General features: G+C 58.8%; 1 protein-coding gene across 6 annotated transcripts in view; it reads right to left on the bottom strand.

Annotated features, from left to right (window-relative positions):
* The window catches only part of OSBPL5 (oxysterol binding protein like 5), a 68,984-nt gene extending 51,889 nt beyond the window's left edge, over positions 1–17,095 (bottom strand). For 5 of the 6 annotated variants that reach the window (XM_082409652.1, XM_082409653.1, XM_082409654.1 and 2 more), the window contains exon 1: positions 16,972–17,095. The gene's annotated coding sequence lies outside the window, so the exon portion shown is untranslated. The remainder of the gene's footprint in view (positions 1–16,971) is intronic. The other variant, XM_082409661.1, reaches the window with a different exon arrangement.
* Between the last annotated feature and the right edge of the window lie 578 nt (positions 17,096–17,673).

The following is a 17,673-nucleotide window of genomic DNA, read 5'->3' as shown; positions in this document are numbered from 1 at the left end:
CGCAGCCCGTACGGATGGTTCACGGCCAAACAGCACGCTTGTACCCACTCTGGTCGGGCGCGCACTGCAGCCTCTCCCAGGCTCCTGGGTTTACGTCCTCTGGGACCTCCTAGGGGGCAACCCCACCATCAAGAGGTGAGGCCAGGCGCTGACCAGAGCCGATGGCCAACGGGTCGGGTGGCTCGAGCCCTCGGGAATGCCCGTGTGCCCCCAAGGTGAGGGCAGCCCCCAACCCTGCTCCCTTTCTTCCTCTTTGATCATCAAAATAACCCGGCTCTCGCCGACGTGTCAATGGGCAGTCACTGCCCTGGCCGGGCGCCAGGCAGCTTGGGGTACCGCCAGCCTGGTCACTGGGCCCTGCCGCGTGTGCCCTAAGTGCCAGGTGCTGGCACACAACTGTGCGAGGTCCTTGTCCCCCTTTTCCACCCTGAGTGCTCACCCCCTGCCCCCCACACGATGACGTAGGCCTCTGAACACGATCAGCAGCCGTTTCCCCCGCTAGTGTCACCCCAGCCTCCTGAGTGGTCCCTGCTGCCCGGGGTGCCAGCGCCCCAGGTCTGGGCAGAAAGGGCTGCAGGACCAGGGAGAGGCGTGCCCAGGGCAGCTCCTACCCGCAGCCAGGCAGCCAGGAGTTGCCCTCAGGAACCAGAGTCCCAGGGCCCCAGGGAAGGAGCTGGCACTTTTTTTGCCTTCTAAGAGGCTCTTTTGAAAGAGTGTTTTTCAGTTCCCAGGTAAACACAGGTGACACAAGCACAGCTGCTCTCCCCGGGTTCACTCCCCAGGGCCTGGGACCCGCTGAGAGCCTCGCAGGAGGGGAGGAACCAGGGGCCCTTGAGCGCGAAACAAGGACCTGGCCCGGGGGTGGGCATGCCCGGTGCACCCAGGCCTGGCTGACCGCTTCAGCAGGACCCAGGGAATTGTGGGCCTGGAGGGGCTCATGTCTCAGGGGCAGGTCAGCGGCCAGGAGGCCAAGGACCACGATGTCCCACCTCCTGATGCCGGGGTCCAGCGACCTGTGCCCCGCGGGTGTGGGTGCTGTGAGAGCTCACTGGACAAACGCTGGTCCAGGGGAAGCAGGACACGTCCCATCCCTTGGCGGGGAGGTCTCCCCAGCAGTCACACCCAGCTCAGCCAGGCACCCGAGTGGTCCTTGCCTCTCCAGAGGCCCAAACGATCTCATCTGTATAATAAGGCAGCCCCCATGACCACGCATCCAGGATCGCTGGGAGGACAACGTGGCCACATCCGTGATGTCACCCCTGTGTCTCCGGAGTGCCATCCCCTCTCCTTCCCACCGTTCGGTCAGTCAGAGCCCAGCTCTCAACCAGTCTCCAGGAGTCTCAGCAAGCTCCTGGCCACTGCCCACCGTGGCCACCCACTCCTGGGTGCAGCGGGTAGGATGTGGCCCCGCCCCCAAAAGGTATGTCGACATCCCAACCCCTGGGACCTGTGAAGGTGACCTTCTTTGGAAATAGGGTCTCTGCAGATGTGACCGAGTGAAGATGAGCCTGCATTGGAGCAGGGTGGGCCCTGGTCCAGTGACCGTGTCCTTATAAGAGGAGAACAGGACACAGACACAGGAGAAGGCCAGGTGACCACAGAGGCAGAGGCTGGAGGGACGCGGCCACAAGTCCAGGGATGCCCGGCTTCCCCAGAAGCTGGGAGAGGCAGGAAGGTTCCTCCCCCAGAGTCTTCAGAAGGAGCGGGCCCTCCCCACACCTCGATTTCAGAATCTGGCTTCCAGAACCGGGAGAGAACAAGTTTCTGTCGTTTTAAAGCCGCCCCGCGTGCGGGATCTTCACGCGGCAACGGAGATCCTGCGTGCCGCAACTAGAGACCCGACGCAGCCAAATAAATAAATAAATATTTTTTTAAAAAAGCTGTCCCACGAGTGGTCCTTTGTTACAGCCGCCCCGGACACTCACACTAGGGGTTCAAGACTGGCCTGAACCAAAGGTGAGTGTGGACACTTCAAGGACGCCGCTGAGGGGACCGTGTGCCCCTGGGCACTGCTGAAACTGCAGGACAGTGACTGCTCCACGCAGCAGACTGTGCAGACCTCGAGTGAAGCTGACCTGGGCGCCTCTTCCCTGTTCCCCACCTGGGGCACGTCCACGCCAGCCCCTGCCTTGTCTGTCCCCCACGAGAAGCGAGGCTGGGGGGGGGCACACCATCCCGGCACGAACCCAACAGAGGAAGCCGGTGTTCCCTGGAGAAGAGCCCACGACTCGGCAGATGCCAGCCCGTCCCTGGGGAGGGGTCTCCAGGCAACGCGGCGACACTGCGCTGGGCACCCTGGCGGCCCCGTTGCTGAGGTCACCTCCCAGTCTCCAAGCGGCAGGGTCTCCGTCCCACCCTGCCCACTCCTAGGAAAAAGCCAGCTCTCAAAGCCCCTCGAATCGGCCACTGAAGCCCCCTCTGCGTCCTGAGCCAGACCTGAAATAAGCACGTCACACGTTTCTAAAACGTGGGCAGACACCGGATGCAGCCAGGTGATGCAGGGGTGCATTAGTCACCACTGGTCTCAGTGGGAAAGCGTCTCTGTTTTCACTTCTCTTTCCAGCCTCCTGACGGTGTCAAGGGAGAGAAGTCTGGGTCTTCATTGTAGCTCCATCATCGCGAATCTCTCCACTTAACAGAAGCAGGGCAGCCTCGGGCACAAAGCTACTGCAGACAAAACGAGGAGAGCGACCGATGGTACAATTTGGTGTTTCGCGCTCGCTTGTGCATTTTTATATTACCTGCTATTTATTACATGTGAGGAAGACTTTCTAACTGCAGCAACAATTTAAAGTTTCTCTTAGATACACATTTATTTAAGTAAAAATAAGTGGGTGGACTTAACCATGTTCTAAAATAACAGTATAGATGGTTTTGGACCACAGAGGTGGAACTCGGGAAGCTGCTCTGAGGGTCCCATCCTGGTCAGGAGGCCCCTGCGGTCCCTTCACCCAGAGCAGGGACCTGGCCTGGGTTGTCACGGGTCCCGTTCCCAGGGTTCCACCCAGAGCAGCTTCTTTTATAAGCTTCACTTATTATAAAATAAAATGTAAATACAGAAAACCACACAGACGTTCGGCTTCATGAGCTTCTCTAGACAAACACTCTGCCACCATCACCCAGGTCAGAAGCCAGCACTGCCCAGTCACCCCAGGAGCCCATCGGCACGAGTTCCGGCCACGGCCCCGCCGCCGGCCCTCCCAGACCCTCACCTTCATCTTTACGATTTCATCATCCAGGGTGCATCCCGAGGGTCCAACTGCGAGTCCCCCTTCTAAGTCTCTTAATCTGCGGTCCCCCTCATTCCCTTCCTTTGCCTTTCAATAGATCTGGGGCACCCAGTGTCCGACCTGCGAGGGGCTTCTGGACTCACCAGCTGGCGGAGCAGGCAAGGCATGGACCGTCTCTAAGCCCTGGTTTCACACTGGAAGATGGCACTGCCAGGCACCTCACAGCTTGTCCTGAGTTTGAACAGAGGGGGTGCCTGTCCTATACCCCGAAATTCTGGGTTCCAGTGGGTACTTGATACCCATCGGTTACTGCTAACAACCCGGAGGGGCCCTACTGGGTTTTTTTTTGTTTTTTAAATTTATTTTTATTTATTTATTTTTGGCTGTGTTGGGTCTTCGTTTCTGTGCGAGGGCTTTCTCTAGTTGCGGCAAGCGGGGGCCACTCCTCATCGCGGTGCGCGGGCCTCTCACTGTCGCGGCCTCTCTTGTTGCGGAGCACAGGCTCCAGACGCGCAGGCTCAGTAGTTGTGGCTCACGGGCCTAGCTGCTCCGTGGCATGTGGGATCTTCCCAGACCAGGGCTCGAACCCGTGTCTCCTGCATTGGCAGGCAGATTCTCAACCACTGCGCCACCAGGGAAGCCCCCCTACTGGGTTTTGAACGAGATGCAGAGCACAGACGAAAGCAAGCCTCTCAGCAGCCGCGAAGGGAAGCATCACAGAGCATCTCGGCTACAGTTCTGCCCACGACTCCCTGACACATCTCGGCCCTGCTTCAGCTCCTCCTCACTCTTGGTTTGCACACATTTCTAACAATCTCCTTCATCTAGTCCAGCCTAGATAAGGTTGGACTTGAAGCAGAAACAAGTTTTTTTTTTAAGAAAGGAAATAACTGGCAACCCCTCCAGCAAGAAGTTTAAGAAAAGGTGTCTGGGGCCTTCTAGCACGGGGACAAACAGCCCTGCACGAGGAAGCATCCCTCCAGGGCTTCGGTGTCACAGCAGCGCCATCAGGTGAGCTGGCTCCAACCCCGGCCTGTCATGTACCACACTGAGGGCGGGGGGTGACTTTGGCAGGCTTCTTCACCTCTCTGAGCCTCAGCGTTCCCATCTGTGAACCGGGGGTGGTAACAGGACGTACCACATACGGTGGTTTTAAAGATTAAAGGCGGGCTTCCCTGGTGGTGCAGTGGTTGAGAATCTGCCTGCCAATGCAGGGGACACGGGTTCGAGCCCTGGTCTGGGAAGATCCCACATGCCGCGGAGCAACTAAGCCCATGCTCCACAACTACTGAGCCTGCGCGTCTGGAGCCTGTGCTCCGCAACAAGAGAGGCCGCGATAGTGAGAGGCCTGCGCATCGCGATGAAGAGTGGCCCCCGCTTGCCGCAACTAGAGAAAGCCCTCACACAGAAACGAAGACCCAACACAGCCAAAAATAAATAATAAATAAATAATAATAAAAAAAAAGATTAAAGGAGCTAGATCATTTCAAGAGCCTTCAACAAAATGTTAAGCATTATAAAAAATTAATCGTATAATGACCCAAGTCGCCAGGAAAAGGGTTAAATTATTTCTCATTTATACCTTAAGCCTGCAAGGCATCATGTGGGTAAAGCACTGTAGAAAGATTTCCCCTGAACACGATAAGGTTTTTAAAGGTCAGGTGCTGAGCCGGGTAAGCTGCCCTGGTCAGGGAGAGGCCCCCATGGCCTGAAGGCGCGGGCGTCCGGGGTCCATGGGCTCCAGGGGGTTACTCCTGCCCAGCAGGCCAACTGGGGCCCGGCCAGAGGCAGGATGCCCCAGACTTGGCCGGGAAGTGATGAATGGTCACGTCGGAGACAACAGGCTTGCCGGAGATAAACAGCATGTTCCTTGTGCTTTCGAGATTTAAAAATAAACTGAAAAGCAGACACAGTTTAAAAATAATGAACAGGCAGGAGGGGAGTCATTTGCCTGTGTGTCTTTCTCCCATTATTTGTTAAACTGTAGTTTAAAAACTGACCACCAGCCCAGCCTGCAGCTCCGGTGGACGGCGGGGGCATGAGCTGGCGGGGCGCTCAGCGGGGCTGGTGGTGGCCGCACATGGGGGAAGCCCCTCAGGGACCCACTTGGCGTGGAAGAAGTCTTTCCTCCCTTTTCTGCTGCATTTGGAACTTCAGTAGGAAGCCCATAAGGTCAGGCCTAGTAGGTACCCCTGGGACCACCTCCTGAAACAGCACCTGCTACCAACAGCTGAGCACCTGCTCCTGAGTTCTGGGTGGAAGTCTCCACGGGCCCTACGCGGCGCCCAGCGGGCACCCATCAGGTCTGGTAACAGGGAGGGGCAGGGGACCCCTGGGAAGGACCCCCGCCAGCGCTGTAGAGGACAGGGCAGGAGGGCAGACTCGGCCAGCGCTCAGGACTCCGCACACAGCTGCTGGCACAGGAAGGTCTGTGAGCGTCAGAACGAATGGCCCACTGCTGCAGTGCCCCTTGCCCACCCAGCCTGAAGGAAAGGCCACATTTGGTTTCCCAAGGGCCACCGCAGAGGGTGTCTGCTGAACTGGACAGCGGGCAATGGTGATGGGGAAACTGATCTGGGCCTGGGAGGCTGTGGCCGGGAGAGGATGGCCTGTCAGGTGGGAAGGCCAGAGGGCAGCAGGACCTGACGGCCACAGGCGTGCTGACCCTACAAACGCCCACGACTCGACTGATTGGACTTCCTGCCCACAGGTGGCGCTCAGACCCAGGGAAGCGCAACTGGGTCTGTGTGTGTGAATCTCGTACCGTGTGGTGTGGGCCTCTGGCTCCATCCCAGGTGCACGCGCTGAAAATGCTGGCCAAGGGTGCCCGGGCAGATATAAAACAGTCAAGATTCAAGGGCATGAAATCTGAAAACATTTCTGCACATTTATGGGTGTTAAAGGCTCTGATGGCCTTAAAATCCTACTCCCTGCAAACACGTGGGCCTCACAGGAAATAAAAATAGAATCGCAGCCCAGGAATCTGTTGATGAGCCCTCCCACTGTGCTGGGTGCCCAAGGTTATGGCCACCCCATTACCCACTGTCAGGGCTGAATTGTGTCCCCCAAATTCATTTGCTGGAGTCCTAACCCTCAGTCTCTCAGATGTGACTGTTTCTGGAGATGGGTCTTTAAAGAGGTGATTAAGGTGAGACGAGGTCACTAGGGTGGGTCCTAATCCCACAGGACTGGGTTCCTTATAAGAAGAGGAGGTCAGGGGACTTCCCTGGTGGTGCAGTGGATAAGACTCCACGCTCCCAATGCAGGGGGCCCGGGTTCGATCCCTGGTCAGGGGACTAGATCCCACACGCATGCTGCAACTAAGAGTTCACGTGCCGCAAGTAAGGAGCCCGCCTGCTGCAACTAAGGAGCCAGCGAGCCGCAATAAGACCCGGCGCAACCAAATAAATAAATAAATAAATAAAAAGAGGAGATCAGGACACAGACACACACAGAAGGACGATCTTGTAAGGACACAGGGAGGAGACGGCCATCTACACACCGAGGAGAGAGGCCTCAGGAGGACCCAGCCCTGCCCACGCTTGGATCTGGGATTCCGGCCTCCAGGACTGGAGACAATGAATGTCTGTTGTTTAAGCCGCCCAGGCTATGGTGTTTATTAGAGCAGCCCTGGCTGACCTATACACGCACATAAGCAGGCCTCCCCGAGATGGACGGGTCAGCACCCTTGGGAAAAGGGGCATCTCCCTGGCCGTACCTGGGGGATGGAGGAGATGAAGCTTCTCTCCCAGGACGGATGCCAGGCAGAAGGGCCCAAATCCTGCCTGGGCCACTTTCCAGCTGGTGGCTGTGGACCAGGGTGGCCCCAAGCACCCACAGGGCTGGTGCACCAGCATCACCAATGGTCTCTGCACCCAGGCCCCAGGAGACCAGACAACCAGGCGGCAGCCCTCCGGCCAGTGATCTGCTTCTGTGTAACAGCCACGTGGAAATACCGTGGTCTGGGACTTGGCTGCCATCTGTGCCCCATTTTTGGCATGTGGGGGTGGGGCTGTGTTTCAAGCTGGGCACCTCTGTGCTCTAACCAGCTCCAGGCAGGACCTGCAGATCCTCAGCCAGACCCACCCTCCCGAACCCTTGCTGTCTCAGGTTCAGCCTATTTCTTTTTCCAGCTTAATTGAGGTATAATCAGCAAATAAAACGGTAAAATATTGAAAGTGTACATCACACTGATTTGATACACTTCCACTGAGAAAGGATTCCTCCCACCTAGTTAATTAGCACATCTATCAGCTCACGTATTTACTTTCTCTTGGTGAGAACATTTCAATTCTACTCTCCTAGTGAATTTCAATTATACAATAGAGTCCTCAACTACAGGCATCATGTTACATATAGTTCTTGTTTTTAATGAACAGAACGTGCTGGTCGCTGAGCGACCCCTTGGGAGACCCTGGCAAACATCTTTGTTCCGCGTGCCCTTGGGAGTCGATGTTCAGCCTGCAGCCCAGGCAGAGGTGGGGAGAAAGACGTCCGTCCAGTGGGATTCAAGAGGACTGACACAGCAGGCGGGTCCCCAAGGCCAGGAGAGTCGACGGACTGGCTAAGAAAGGTCGTCTCAACCCCAGGCAGCACGGTGAGCCAAGGAACCCGCCCTACCGCGAGACGCGGCCCCTGCCCAGCCACCTGGGCCAGGTCCTGGGAAGAGCGCCCCACCCCACGCCGGTGCTTGGAGCTTTGTTACTTCTCGCTCACTGGGTGCCCTCCTTCTCCATCTGCTCCAGTGGAAAGGCCGGCTCCCCCCATGTGTGCTGGGGCATCAGTGGCAGCCGCTTGGCCACATCCAGTGGGCTGCTCACATGCTCACCCTGGGACCCCGAGAACCCACCCCAGGCCAATATCCCAGAGAAGCACCCGTCTACGTGCCCCAGGAGACCCAACGCAGGACATGCTCCAGGGATAAGACGGAAACAACCCAACGTCCTTCGACAGAAGAGTGGAAATAAGTCCTGACTTATTTATAGAAAATAAGGATAGTGAACGAGGCATAGGCACTCATAACTGCATGGCTCAAAAGAAGTTGCAAAAGGCTGCGTACATGGGTTTTTGCTACTTCTCTGTGACTCCGAAGTTATGGGAAATAAGCAGGGGCGTGAAGGGAGAGCGGCAGTCATGCGACATCTGTCAAGGAGCCAAAGGGTCCTGTATTTGTTTGTGGATTCATCCATATATAGCAAAAGCACAAAAACACGCTGGGATGTCAGCTTGGCAACCCCCGGGGGGAGGGCGGTCAGGGGCCTGTCCTGCGCTGGAACTTTGGGCTCCCAGCCTGAAGCAAGCAGAGCCAGAGGTCAGGACCTTGATGAGGCGGGATCGGTTTTATTCTTTTCTGTGGTTTCTATGTGTAAATCTTTCCCACTCATTAATCATTAATCAAAGCTTTAATCAGTGATAAGGAGATGGTTCCTCCCTGCTGGCAGAGCCTTGGCCAGATGAGGGCCGGAGGCTGCAGCATCTCTGGGGGCCGGCTCTGGGCTTCAAACATATCCTCCTCTTGCTTCTGAGGTCGGCGCTGCCATGCCCATTTCACAGATGGGAAAACTGAGGCCTGGAGCTTAAGGGACTTGCCCAGGGCCCCCTGGCTAGTGACGTGTCCGAGTTGGGGGGGACTCCCACTGAGCCCACGCTCTAACCACCACGCCACTCGGCGTCCATGTGGTCAGACGGGTGGCTCCAGAGCCCCCACGGCAGGTCAGGAGCACTTTTCCAGGGGCGCTGTTTACAGACTCGGGCATCTGGCTTAACGCGCTCCCGCGACCCGCCTGCCTCCGCCTAAAAACGAAACACCCAAACCAAACAAACAGAAGCAGCAGCTCACTGACTTGCCAGGAAAACAAGTGACATTTTCCCAGCAAGTGGAAGGAGGCGAGGGCTTGGCCTGGGGCTCCGCCTGGAGACCCAACCCCAGCCCGTGAGAAGAGGGCTGAGAGGACAAAGAAGTGGTGTGTCCACAACGGAAGGCTACTCAGAAAAGACGAAATCCTGCCATTTGAGACAACACGGATGGACCTCGAGGGCACTATGCTAAGTGAAACAAGTCAGACGGATAAACACGAATACTGTAGGATCTCATTCATGTGGAATCCAAAAAACAAACAAACCAACAAACAAAAAACCCAAAATGAACGAACAAAGCAAACCAAACCCAAACAAACAAGTAGATACAGAGAACAGAGCAGTGGTTGGTAGGGGGGAGAGGCACGGGGGTGCGAAATGGGTAAAGGGGATCAACAGGATGGGACCGGATGCAGACCATTTTCGGCGGTGAGCACGTTGTAGTGTATACAGAGCTCGAAATACAATGTACACATTATATACACACGTGAAACTTACATGCTGTTATAAACCAACGTTACCTCAATTTAAAAAAATCTTTAAAATATTAAATATAGTATCTTCTAGCAAAAAAAAAAGAAGGGCAGATAAGGGGTGAGGTGGACCCATGCAGGGCCCACAGACAAAGTGCTGGCCAGGGCGGCGCTGGCCAGGCGCCTGGTGTTCCCTGCACAACAGCTTGCTGCCGACCCCACTGTGCCCGAGGGTCAGCGCCCGAGACGGAGCCGAGGGAGGGCTTTCCAGGCAAGGGATCGGCATATGGTAAGGCACAGAGGTGCTGAGTCACATCAGGGTGAGCGCCTGACAATCTGGGAGAGCAGAGCAGAGGGCAGGGCCCTGCCCCGAGACTGAGAAACTCTCCCCTCTGATGAGGCGAAGGAAACCCGGCCCAGCCTGGCCAGCTCTGGGCAGCTGGAAGGTTCTCCTGCAGGACGGGCCTTGGCTGTTGCTGATGGTAGATGCCCACTGCCAGGGAGAGAAAGCTGCACGGCTGCATGCAGGGCATGGAGGGGGTCCCAATGGCCAGGCCCAGCACTGAGACTGCCCCTTGGAGGGGACCGCCTCTACCCCCCTCCCTGGGAGCCTCCAGAGCCAGCCTGCTGACCAGCAAGGTTGACCCACAGTGGCCACTGGAATGCATCAGCCACCAGGCCCTGTCCCCGGGCGGCCTCACTCTCAGGATCGCACAGTGGGGCTGAAGTCTTCCATTCTGAGTCAAGGTGTCATCTTCTTGCAAACCCAAACTAACCCAGCCTCGTGGGACCAAGGGCTGGGTCTCTTCCTGGCAGCCTTTGGGGTCCTACCCTTCGGGTTCTGCCCTTCCAGGGGTCCTGCCCTTCAGGGGCGGCTGCAGTCCAGAGGCAGCATGGAGGCCTCAGAGCAGGGGCCACCTGTGCTCTGTTGCAGGAGCCCAAAGCGGAAACAGTGTGGGTGGGCTGGAGTGGGCGAGGGCTCCTTCAAAGTGGGCTGCTCTCTCTCTGCTCCAGGAGGAGGGGGCGGAGGATGCCAGAAGTGGCACCAGGTTCTACAAAGGGTTCACGCCGGGTGGCCAGTGTGGGCAGACTGCAGGGAGGCAGGGGTGAGGGACCAGCAGCAGGCAGCCGCTTTGGTGACAGGAAGTCATGTGTGGTGCCTGAGGGAGAGGGGGAGAGATTTCCAACCGTCAGTCTTGCGGCTTTCACCCTTTTTTTTTTTTTTTTGGCTGTGCTGTGTGGCTTGCAGGATCTTTGTTCCCCGAAAAGGGATTGAACTGTGGCCCCAGCAGTGAGAGCGTGGAGTCCTAACCATTGGACCGCCAGAGAATTCCTGTGGCTTTCACACTTTTAAAAATTGGTGGAAACTTTTTTCCGTATAAAACTTGCTGTGAGACGTGGATGGATCTAGAGACTGTCATACAGAGTGAAGTAAGTTAGAAAAATATCGTAAATAAACGCATATATGTGGAACCTAGAAAAATGGTACAGATGAACCGGTTTGCAGGGCAGAAATAGACACACAGATGTAGAGAACAAACGTATGGACACCAAGGGGGGAAAGTGGTGGGGTGGGATGAATTGGGAGATGGGGATTGACGTGTATACACTGACGTGTATAAAATAGATAACTAATAAGAACATGCTGTATAAAAAATAAATAAAATAAAATTCAAAAATTCAAAAAAAAAACCACCAAAAACTTGCTGTGTAGCTTCAGGCTGTAAAACAGCTGGAAGGGCAGGTGCTGGGGACCTGAGACCTCCAGAGAACCTGGGCCTCGGGCAATGAGCTGGGCCTCTGGACGCCCCTTCCCTCCCAGCTCCTGCCCCATCACCACCTGGCTGGGGGGCACAGGAATGTGGAACACAGGATGTCAGGGATCGGGGAGCCTTACGGATGGGGAAACTGAGGCCCAGTGAGGACAGCACGGTGGTCTTGCCGTGTTCTGGGCTGCAGTCTCCTTGCCTCTCTAATGGGAGCTGGGTGGACCCTGTGAGCCCCTGGACCTCAACCTCAGCTTTGTTTGGGCAGGGGAGACGAGAGGGCTCAGGTGAGAGTTTGCACTCACTCTGAAGCCAGAGAACAAAGCATCAGGACCGAGGCCCCTTTCTGTGGGTCAGTTTTTGCCCAGGAGATGGGCACATGCTAAAGGTCAGCTGGGGGCTGGAGCTCTCAGTCCTGGGGGTGGGGTTCTCACTCCACCTGAGCTCATCTTTGGGCTTTAATGTGAAGCCCCAGCTCCCCCTCCCCTCCCCAGCACCCCCAGGCCCTACCGTGCGCCTGGCCTCGGGCCTACAAGGAGGTCTGGTTCCTAACCCACAAGGAGCTAAGCCAGAGTCACCAACACGGGGCCGATGGTCACCCGTCTCGTGACTTCTCATGGGACTGCTGTGGGCCCAGATTACAGAGAGGGAAACAGAGCTTTAGGGGGTAGAGAAACTGCTGGCCCCAGGACTTGGGGTTAAGAATCCCTGAGCCGCTTCCTTGGCCTGGCCTCCAAATCCACCGTGATCCCTGACACCATCAATGCCTGAGACCCTGGCCAGCCTCTGCACCATCCTCCAGCCCCAGGCCTGTACCAGGGCACCAGGGGCCTGCTCAGTTCAGCCCAGGCCGAGCCGGCAGAGGGGGAGGTGGGCATCCAGGTTCCCCTCGGGAACAGGGTTACGCAGAAGAGCCTGTCCTGTCGCTCTGGGGGGCTGAGTGCTGACCCAGAGAGGGCCTCGGTCAGGGCCACTGCAGAGGTGGACGCAGAGGCGTCCTGAACGGGCAGGGGCTCTGTCCACGGCCACCCCGACCACGTTCTCAGAGCCCTGCCCCAGATGTCACACTGGCCTTTAGGTTCCAACTGGGAGGCGTGGGGTTGCCCCCATCCCCTGTCTCCTGCGGCTGCGGTGAGGAGCCCACAAGCCCAGGGCCCATGGGAGGACCTGCAAGGGCCCCCGACCCCTGGGTGTCACCCCAAGGGTGGCTGAGGACTGACCGTGAAGTCCGCCCCACCCCGGGTCCAGAGACCCTTCTTGTCTCTGAAAGCAGCAAAGGGATAAAAACACATTCGGTAAACATGTCGGTAAATAACGAAAAGCCTGTCCCTGGTCTCTCTGACCCAGAACGTTTGGTCCTCAAGTCTGCAGACCTCAGACACAGTGCGCACTCCCCCCACCCCGGGCTGGATTTGGGTGACTCCTGAGTGGGGTGGGCGGGGATGAGGTTCATCCTACAGGGCAGGCAGTCGGCCTTCCTGTCCCAGCTGCTCACCCTCCGGACCCTCCCTCTGGCCTCCTGGGGAAGCGGGAGAGGACACAGCCACCTGGAGCCGCCCTAGCAGCCTCGGCGAAGCCCCGGTGACAGACCCCAGGGAGACCCCCAGCCCTTTAATGCACTCTGCCGTATTCACCCCAATAGGTGGGCACCGAATCCCCCACCGCCCCATCCTCCCCACTCCTGCGCCGCCGCGCAGGCCTGGCCCTTTAAGCCACCTCCCCTGCGCCGCATTCACCCCAATAGGCGGGCACATCAATAACGCCGCGTGATCCCTCCCCTTGGCGGATTGCCTTTCCTCGAGTGGAAGCCACTGAAAACGGGTTCATGATGGCTGTGGCCAAGCCAGCCACCGCCCCTGCCCACTGTTGGCCGAGGACCGGGCAGCCTCCCTCCCTCCTGGTTCAGAAGCCTGGCCCGTCCCTGCTGGGCCATCCCCTCCCTCTGCCTTCCTGGGGATTTGCCTACTCCCCGTCTCCACCCCTCCTTGGCCTTGGACAAGGGAAAGTGACCCCCAGCTGGTCACAAGGGTCAGCAGCCTGTGGGACGGGGCGGCCCCAAATCCCCTCCTCATGTGCTCATTAAGCCTGTAAAATATCCCTCTCCTTGGGATAGGGGCAGCTGCTCCGTTGTGAGGCCCGGACACCCCCTGCAGCCCTTCATCCCAGCCAGGGCCAGAGAGGGCCCGGACAGTCTAGGCCACCTCCATTCGCCCAGTGAACATCAGGCGTTCCTCCCAGGTAAGCCACTCTGCACACTCTCACATCTATCCATCTAGGACAGAGGGCACGGGCTGGTCAGGTGTCCTGCCTGTCAATGCTGGTGAGGTCCACAGACCCGGAGGGAGATGCAGGATGGGGCATCCCCGGGGCGAAGGCAATTCTACAGCTTCACATGAGCATCTACTGTGTGCCAGGCCCGGGGGACAGAGCCCCGAGCAGACATCCAGGCAATGAGTGAAGGACGACCCGTGTGCCAACAGCGCCCGCCCACTCGACTGAACAGATACAGGATGGAGATGGTTCTAGAAATGCACGGATCACAGGGCTAAGAAAATGAAACCCAGCACCTTCGAATGGAGGCTCCAGTCAGGAGCAGAGGCCAGTCTGGAGAGAAGAGTGGGTGTGAGGTGGGCTTGGGAGTTTAGCAAAGTACTGGCTCTGAGGTTTTCGACAAAGGCCCTGTGAGTCCCTTGAAGCAGGCCAACCAGGCTCATGTCCTGAGCGGTGGCAACGGTCTCTCACTGGCTGGATGACCCAGATAACCTTGGCAATTCTCTGATGGCCCTGCACCTCCCCAGGGGCCTGGCCCGGTGGTTCCGAGGCCCCTCCCAATGGTCCTCGAGCCGCCCTCTCTGAATCCCAAGGGTCTGTGATGCTGGCGCAGGGACTCCCTTCTTGGGTATTCCTGGGGCACTTCCAGGCAGCCCCACATCTCGGTCCTGCAGCATTTCTTAACCTTGACAGCTTATTCCCCAGCTACCTCACTGGACAGAGAACTCTAAGCCAGAGACCTTGTGTCCCAGACCCCAGTCCCATCCAAGCCCTGGCCTTCAATGGGGCAGGTCCTGACCACACAGCGGGTGCCCACTGCCCTCAGCATGGACGCCAATATATGCCAACTTCACACCCACGGGCACACAGGAGCCCTGGCCTGGAGCAACTGTGACACTAAGAGGACACATAATCCAAAGTCCAAGTCCTCTGTCCTCAACCACCACGACCATCCCCTGGAGACGTTTATCTGCTCACACGGCTGGGGAGCTGGTGAAGGTTGCCGAGCCACCAAGGGCAGCCACAAACCCACGGAGAGCTCATCCCCCGTGCTAAGTTCTGTTTCCTCGACCTGCAGGTTCATGGGGCAAATCCGGCACGGACAGCAATACTCCGTTCCTTGGTGACAGCCGCGAGCGGCACGCCTGGTGACCGTCGCGAGGAACAGCACCGTCCTTCTGCGCCTCCCAACCCCTGGCCCCCGACCCCTGACAGCGCCCACCTGGGCTTCCGCCTCCTGAGAGCCGCCAGGCGGTTCCCCCGACCCGTGGACCCCACGGTGGGACCCGCACTCGACACCTCCCTTCAAGTCCAGACGACGGGGATCCTTTTGACACACTCCATGCGCCCCTGCACAGCCCCCAGTCCTGGGGTTCAGGTCTCACCCACGTAACCGTGAGCTACACTGCTTCCCAGCTGTGGCCACACACCTGCCCCCTGAATGAATGGGAAGGGGGGCAGGCACGCTTCCATCACCTGGGGTGAGTTCTCGTCTACCTGTGCATTGTATGTGTGTGTCTGCACGATGCAGGCATGCATGTGCGCCCACACGGGCTTAAGCACAGAATCAGCAGAAAGTGCAAGTCCCCCAAATACAGCTGCCAAAGACACACCACAGTCTTCAAACCACTGGCCTGTCACGCAGTCCTTCTTCCCACCCCCAAGTGCAGCTTGTCAGATGACTATCACAGCTCAGGGAGCTTCCAGGAAGAGAGATTTCAGGAGAGAAACTGATCCCGGAACTTCTGAGCACAGTACCGACCATTCTAGGGGAGGGGCTGCAGTCGGCATTCTGGAAAGAGCCGGGAGCAAACCTCTGGAGACTTAGCTGATCCCTGGCCCAACTCAGGCCAGCCTGACCGCCGGGCCCAGGAAGGAGGGGCTTCCATCTGGCGTCCAGGAAGCACCGCCCATGGGTCCACATCTGCACAGCACCCTCCCCAGGACGAGGCCCGGACTCGATGGCCTTTGCCTGGCCCATCTGCTTTGTCACCATCTCTAAACACAGCTGGCAAGACAGACCAGACAGACACACTCAGTGCCTACCCTCCTGGCACCCCGGGCCCTGCCCCACACGCGTGCAAGCAGACAATGGGATTGCGGATCTGGAGCTTGAAGCCTGACGCCCCTGAACTGCCAGCTGCCTGCAAAGCCTGTCAAGTTCAAGGAGCGGCAAGGCCTCACACAGCCAAGAAAGTGGGTAAAAGCCACCCGACAAACCACTCAGCCTGCCATTGTTGAGGGGAGGGTTTCTGCTGTCTGGGGCCCGGATCCACCTGGTACACACATACCCAAGGGCATACACATCCAACCCAAAGGCTGTGCCCACGGCCCAGGCTGTGACAGCCCGGGCCTGCCTCTGGAACTGGCCTGGGGGAACATCACAGGGTGTGAAAGGTACCTTGAAGGCTCAGGCAGACAGACAGACACACATATAAAAGATCTCTGGTGTAGACAGACCCCCAAGTGGCACAAGAGCAGAAATCCAACCAGCTGCTTGGGCTGGGCCTGGCTCAGACCAAGGATGAGCGGGGGCAGAGAAGCCCACCTCCCCATGGTGGGACCTGTTCACACCCCCAGGAGCCATTCAGAATCCCAATTCCAGGGTCTTCCGACAGCACACAGCCCAGTTTGGGGGTTCCAAGTGGCAGTGGCTGGCCCCCAGGGCTGCTGACAGCCCGCTACCCCCACATCCCACCGTCCCTTGACCCGCAGGAATCCTCAAGTGCACAGTATCCTCATGTAGACTCACGTCCCCTGAACAATTTCCAAGGCTCCCTATCTTAGGGGCTCAGTGGCCTAGAGATGGAGGGTCCGGGGGGTGGGTGACAGCAGAGGTCCTCCCCCTCAGCTCACGCAGCCCCTCACTCTGTGGACACAGACCAAGCCCCAAGCTGGAAGGCCAGACGCTAATCCCAGACCCCATCCAGAGGCAGCAGGTCCCCTTCCCGCAGACCCTGCCCCTTCAAGACCCCCTGGGTCTGGGCGGAGCTGGGGACACAGACCCAGCCAACCTCCCTCTCCTCCCCGCTCCTTCAAGCCCCAAAACTGGGGAGCCCGGTTTCCCGCCGCTCCCCACACTCGGGCCCCACCCGCGCTCCAACCCGCCCGCCGCATCACCCCGGGCTCCCCGAGCGACCGGCCGGGTCGGGGCTCCCCAGCACCGGCTACCGTCGGGGTCGTCCGGGCTACGCCCCAGTCCCGGGGGTCTGCGGACTCCGGCGCGGGGCTCCCCCAGCCCCCTCAGCAGCCCCCCCTGCGGCCCGCTGGACGCTCCCGGCCCTCTCGGCCGCGGCCTCCTCCCCGCCCCCTCCTCGGCCCCTCCCCGCCCCTCCTCATCCCCCGCCGCCCCCTGCCCGCCAGCCGCGCTCCTACCGTGAGAAGCCGGGCGCGCTGGGCCGGGCCGGGCCGGGCCGTGCCGGGCACGCGGGGGCTCAGCTGGCGGCGCGGCCCGGCTGCAGGAAATGCCAGAAGACTGATCCAACCGCGGGAGCGGAGGGAGGGAGCGGAGGAGGGAGGAGAGGAGGCGGGGAGGAGGGGCGGAGGGCGCGGCGGCCGCAAAACCCGGGCGGGATCGGCGAGCGGAGCGGGCGCGCCGGGACCCCAGTCCCTGCCTGGCGCGGCCTTGCCTCGCCGCCCTCTTCCTGGCGCGCTCTGCGGCCCCCGCGCACCGCGGCGCGCCCGGGGGTCGGACGTTCCTCCGGAAACGGGGTGAGCGAGCCGTGGTGAGTGGGGTCAGCCTCCATGGGTTAGGGGTGCGGGAGGGCACATGATCACAGATTCTTGCAGGCCTCCAGCCCACCCTAGCCAGAGTGGGGGGGGACCCCCTCTCTTTCTCAGCCCAAGAAACTGTCACCATTTCTCTCCCAGGTGGAAGCCACCAGAACGCAAGAGGAAACCCAGAAACCCGAGCCCTTTGTCCTGGTCCCACGTGTGGACCCCTGCCCCACACCCATGTTTCTCACTGCACCTCTTTCTCAGGATTTTTCTTTTTTGGCCAGGAGCCCACCTTCTTGTGGATTTCCTCCTGTGTGTTCCCCTCACCCCTCCTGCCCCCAGGGACCTTTTTAGACCCCT

This window comes from Balaenoptera physalus (assembly GCF_965194825.1).
Source record: "Balaenoptera physalus genome assembly, chromosome: 10".
Lineage (NCBI taxonomy): Eukaryota > Metazoa > Chordata > Mammalia > Artiodactyla > Balaenopteridae > Balaenoptera > Balaenoptera physalus.
Note: the sequence above shows the minus strand (reverse complement) of the source record. Positions and strands in the feature narration are given on the sequence as shown.